This window comes from Ricinus communis, chromosome 1 (assembly GCF_019578655.1).
Source record: "Ricinus communis isolate WT05 ecotype wild-type chromosome 1, ASM1957865v1, whole genome shotgun sequence".
Taxonomy (NCBI): Eukaryota; Viridiplantae; Streptophyta; class Magnoliopsida; order Malpighiales; family Euphorbiaceae; genus Ricinus; species Ricinus communis.
Genome location: NC_063256.1, coordinates 18,152,915 through 18,159,511, shown reverse-complemented (window position 1 = coordinate 18,159,511; position 6,597 = coordinate 18,152,915).

Genomic DNA, 6,597 nt, shown 5'->3' with positions numbered 1-6,597 from the left:
TATATTTGTAAATATTAGAAAACAACCCCGTAAGAGGGGTATATTTGATAATATTAGAAAACAACAACGTAAGAGGGGTAGATCTTTCAACATGAGAAGACAACCCCAAAAAAGTGGAATATGTGTCAATATGAGAAAACAAGCCCGTAAGATGGGTATATCTTTCAACATGAGAAAACAACCCCAGAAAAGTGGTATATTGTTTAATATGCGAAAACAGCCCCGTAAGAGGGGTATATTTGTCAATATAGAAAATAACGCCGTAAGAGGGGTATATCTTTCAACATTAGATAACAACCCTAAGAAAGTGGTATCTTTGTCAATATGAGAAAAGAGCCCCATAATATGGGTATATATTTCAATACTAGAATACAACCCTGTAAGAGGGGTATTGTCAATATTAGAAAACAACCCTGTAAGAGGGGTATATTTGTCAATATTAGAAAATAACAACGTAAGAGGGGTATATCTTTCAACATGAGAAAACAACCCTAAAAAAGTGGTATATTTGTTAATATCAGAAAACAACCCAGTAAGAAGGGTATATCTGTCAATATTTGAAAACAACCCCATGGGAGGGGTATATTTGTCAATATGAGAACAACCCCGTAAAAAAGGTATATTTGTCAATATTAGAAAATAACCCCGTAAGAGGGGTATATTTGACAATATTAGAAAACAACAATGTAAGAGGGGTAGATCTTTCAACATCAGGAAACAACCCCAAAAAAGTGGTATATGTGTCAATATGAGAAAACAAGCCCGTAAGATGGGTATATCTTTCAACATGAGAAAACGACCCTAGAAAAGTGGTATATTGTTTCATATGCGAAAACAGCTCCGTAAGAGGGGTATATTTGTCAATATTAGAAAATAACGCCGTAAGAGGGGTATATCTTTCAACTTGAGAAAACAACCCTAAAAAAGTGGTATCTTTGTCAATATGAGAAAACAGCCCCATAATAGGGGTATATATTGCAATATTAGAAAACAACCCTGTAAGAGGGGTATATTTGTCAATATTAGAAAACAACCCTGTCAGTGGCGTATATTTTTCAACATGAGAAAACAACCCTGTAAGACGGGTATATTTGTCAATACGAGAAAACAACCCCGTAAGAGGGGTATATCTTTCCACATGAGAAAATAATCCTAAAAAAGTGGTATATTTCTCAATATGAGAAAACAACCCCGTAAGAGGGATATATTTGTCAATATTAGAAGACAACAACGTAAGAGGGGTATATCTTTCAACATGAGAAAATAACCCCAAAAAAGTGATATATTTCCCAATATGAGAAAACAACTCCGTAAGAGGGGTGTCTTTGTTAATATGAGAAAAGAACCCTCTAATAGGGGTATATATTTCATTATTAGAAAACAACCCCGTAAGAGGGGTATATCTGTCAATATGAGAAAACAACCCCGTAAGAGGGGTATATTTGTCAATATGAGAACAATCCCGTAAGAGAGGTATATTTGTCAATATTAGAAAATAACTCCGTAAGAGGGGTATATTTTTTCAACATGAGAAAACAACCCGAAAAGAGTAGTATCTTTGTCAATGTGAGAAAACAACCCCGTTAGAGGGGTATATTTGTCTATATTAGAAAACAACCCCGTAATAGGGATATATTTTTATAATATTAGAAAACAGCTTCGTAAGAGGGGTATATTTGTCAATATTAGAAAACAACAACGTAAGAGGGGTATATCTTTCCACATGAGAATACAACCCTTGGGAAAATGTGGTATATTGTTTAATATGAGAAACAGCCCCGTAAGAGGGGTACATTTGTCAATATTAGAAAATAACCCCGTAAGAGGGGTCTATCTTTCAACAAGAGAAAACAACCCCAAAAAAGTGGTATCTTTATCAATATAAGAAAATAACCCTATAATAGGGGTATATATTTCAATATTAGAAAACAACCCTGTACGAGGGTTATATCTTTCAACATGAGAAAACAAACCTAAAAAAGTGTTATATTTTTCAATAATAGAAAACAACCCCGTAAGAGGTGCATATTTGTCCATATTAGAGAACAACACCGTAAGAGGGATATATCTTTCAACATGAGAAAACAACCCCAAAAAAGTGGTATATTTGTCAATATGGGAAAACAACCCCGTAAGAGTGGTATACTTGTCAATATTAGAAAACAACCCCGTAAGAGGGGTATATTTGTCAATATTAGAAAATAACAATGTAAGAGGGGTATATTTTTCAACATGAGAAAACAACCTCAAAAAAGTGGTATATTTGTTAATATGACAAAACTACCCCGAAAGAAGGGTATATCTGTCAATATGAGAAAACAACCCCGTAGGAGGGGTATATTTGTTAATATTAGAACAACCCCGTGAGAGAGGTATATTTGTCAATATTAGAAAACAACCCCGTAAGAGGGGTATATTTGTTAATATTAGAGAATAAAAACGTAAGAGGGGTATATCTTTCAACATGAGAAAACAACCCCAAAAAAGTGGTATATGTGTCAATATGAGAAAATTTCCCCGTAAGAGGGATATATCTTTCAACATGAGAAAACAACCCCAGAAAAGTGGTATATTGTTTAATATGACAAAACTACCCCGAAAGAAGGGTATATCTGTCAATATGAGAAAACAACCCCGTAGGAGGGGTATATTTGTTAATATTAGAACAACTCCGTAAGAGAGGTATATTTGTCAATATTAGAAAACAACCCCGTAAGAGTGGTATATTTGTTAATATTAGAGAATAAAAACGTAAGAGGGGTATATCTTTCAACATGAGAAAACAACCCCAAAAAAGTGGTATATGTGTCAATATGAGAAAGTTTCCCCGTAAGAGGGATATATCTTTCAACATTAGAAAACAACCCCAAAAGTTGGTATATTTGTCAATATGAGAGAACTACCCCATTAGAGGGGTGTATCTGTCAATATGAGAAAACAACCCCGTAAGAGGGGTATATTTGTCAATATGAAAATAACCCCGTAAGAGAGACATATTTATCAATATTAGAAAACAACCCCGTAAGAGGGGTATATTTTTTCAACATGAGAAAACAACCCTAAAAAAGTGGTATCTTTGTCAATATGAGAAAATAATCCCGTAAGAGGGGTATATTTATCAGTATTAGAAAGTAACCCCGTAATAGGGATATATTTTTATAATATTAGAAAACAGCTTCGTAAGAGGGGTATATTTGTCAATATTAGAAAACAACAATGTAAGAGGGGTATATCTTTCCACATGAGAAAACAATCCCAAAAAAATGGTATATTTGCCAATATGAGAAAACAACCCCGTGTGAGGGGTATATCTGTTAATATGAGAAAACAACCCCGTAAGAGGTGTATATTTGTCAATATGAGAACAACCCCGTAAGGGAGGTATATTTGTCAATATTAGAAAATAACCCCGTAAGTGGGGTATATCTTACAACATGAGAAAACATCCCCAAAAAAGTGGTATCTTTGTCAAAATGAGAAAACAACCCCAAAAGAGGGGTACATTTGTCTATATTAGAAAATAACCCCGAAAGAGGGGTATATTTGTCAATATTAGAAAACAACCCCATACAAGGAGTATACTTTTCAATATGAGAAAACAACCCCGTGAGAAGGGTATATTTGTCAATATGAGAAAACAGCCACGTAAGAGGGATATTTCTTTCAATATGAGAAGACAACCCCAGAAAAGTGGTATATTGTTTACTATGAGAAAACAGCCCCGTAAGAGGGGTATATTTGTCAATATTAGAAAACAACCCCTTAAGAGGGATATATTTGTCAATATTGGAAAAAAACTCCATAAGGGGGATATATTTTTCAATGTCAGTAAACAACCCCATAAAAGGGGTATATCTTTCAACATGAGAATACAACCCGAGAAAAGTGGTATATTGTTTAATATGAGAAAACAGCCCTGTAAGAGGGGTATATTTGTCAATATTACAAAATAACCTCGTAAGAGGGGTATATCTTTCAACAATAAAAAATAACCCCAAAAAAGTGGTATCTTTGGCAATATGAGAAAACAACCCCATAATAGGGGTATATATTTTAATATTAGAAAACAACCCCGTAAGAGGGTTATACCTTTCAACATGAGAAAATAATCCTAAAAAAGTGGTATATTTGTCAATTTGATAAAACAACCCCGTAAGAGAGGTATATTTGTCCATATTAGAAAACAATCCCGTTAGAGGGATATATCTTTCAACATGAGAAAACAACCCTAAAATAGTGGTATATTTGCCAACATGAGAAAACAACCCTGTAAGAGAGGTATATTTGTCAATACTAGAAAACAACTCCGTAAGACGAGTATATTTTTCAATATTAGAAAACAACAACGTAAGAGGGGTATATCTTTTAACATGAGAAAAGAACCCTAAAAAAGTAGTATAATTGTCAATATGAGAAAACAACCCCGTAAGAGGGGATATTTGTCAATATGAGAACCCCGTAAGAGGGGTATATTTGTCAATATGAGAACAACCCCGTAAGAGGGGTATATCTGTCAATATAAGAATACAACCCCATAAGAGGGGTATATTTTTCAATATGAGAACAACCCCGTAAGAGAGGTATATTTATCAATATTAGAAAACAATCCCATAAGAGGGATATATCTTTCAACATTAGAAAACAACTCCAAAAAATTGGTATATTTGTCAATATGAGAAAACTACCCTGTTAGAGGGGTATATCTGTCAATATGAGAAAACAAACCCGTCAGAGGGGTATATTTTTCAATATGAGAAAACAACCCCATAAGAGGGGTATATTTGTCAATATGAGAAAACAACCACGTAAGAGGGATATATCTTTCGACATGAGAAAACAACCCTAGAAAAGTGGTATATTGTTTAATATGAGAAAACAGCCCCGTAGGAGGGGTATATTTGTCAATTTTAGAAAATAACCCCGTAAGAGGGGTATATCTTTCAACAAGAGAGAACAACCCCAAAAAAGTGGTATCATTGTCAATATGAGAAAACAACCCCCTAATAGGTGTTTAGATTTCAATATTAGAAAACAAACCCCGTAAGAGGGGTATATTTTTCAACATGAAAAAACAACCCCAAAGAAGTGGTATCTTTGTCAATATGGGAAAACAACCCCGTAAGAGGGGTATATTTGTCAATATTAGAAAACAACAACGTAAGAGGGGTATATCTTTCAACATGAGAAAACAACCCCAAAAAAGTGGTAAATGTGTCAATATGAGAAAACAACCTCGTAAAAGGGGTATATCTGTCAATATGAGAAAACAACTCCGTAAGAGGGGTATATTTGTCAAGATGAGACCAACCCCGTAAGAGAGGTATATTTGTCAATATTAGAAAATAACCCTGTAAGAGGGGTATATTTGTGAATATTAGAAAACAACAACGTAAGTGGGGTATATCTTTCAATATGAGAAAACAACCCTAAAAAAGTGGCATATTTATCAATATGAGAAAACAACCCCGTAAGAGGGGTATATGTATCAATATCAGAACAACCCCGTAAGAGGGGTATATGTGTCAATAAGAGAATAACCCCGTAAGAGGGGTATATCTGTCAATATGAGAAAACAACCCCGTAAGAGGGGTATATTTGTCAATATGAGAACAACCCCGTAAGAGAGGTATATTTATCAATATTAGAAAACAACCCCGTAAGAGGGATATATCTTTCAACATTAGAAAACAACCCCAAAAAATTGGTATATTAGTCAATATGAGAAAACTACCCCGTTAGACGGGTATATTTGTCAATATTAGAAAACAACCCGTAAGAGGGGTATATTTGTCAATAATAGAAAACAACACTATAAGAGGTGTATATTTTTCAATATGAGAAATCAACCATGCCAGAGGGGTATAGTTGTCAATATGAGAAAACAACACCGTAAGAGGGGTATAGTTGTCAATATTAGAAAATTACCGCGTAAGAGGGGTATATCTTTCAACATAAGAAAACAACACCAAAAAAGTGGTATATTTGTCAATATAAGAAAAAAACCCCGTAAGAGAGGTATATCTATCAATGTGAGAAAACAACTACGTAAGAGGGGTATATTTGTCAATATGAGAACAATCCCGTAAGAGAGGTATATTTGTCAATATTAGAAAACAACTCCGTAAGAGGGGTAGATTTTTTCAACATGAGAACACAACCCGAAAAGAGTGGTGTCTTTGTCAATGTGAGAAAACAACCCCGTTAGAGGGGTATATTTGTCTATATTAGAAAACAACCACGTAATAGGGATATATTTTTATAATATTAGAAAACAGCTTCGTAAGAGGGGTATATTTGTCAATATTAGAAAACAACAACGTAAGAGGGGTATATCTTTCCACATGAGAATACAACCCCAGAAAAATGTGGTATATTGTTTAATATGAGAAACAGCCCCGTAAGAGGGGTACATTTGTCAATATTAGAAAATAACACCGTAAGAGGGGTCTATCTTTCAACAAGAGAAAACAACCCCAAAAAAGTGGTATCTTTATCAATATGAGAAAATAACCCTATAATAGGGGTATATATTTCAATATTAGAAAACAACCCTGTACGAGGGTTATATCTTTCAACATGAGAAAACAAACCTAAAAA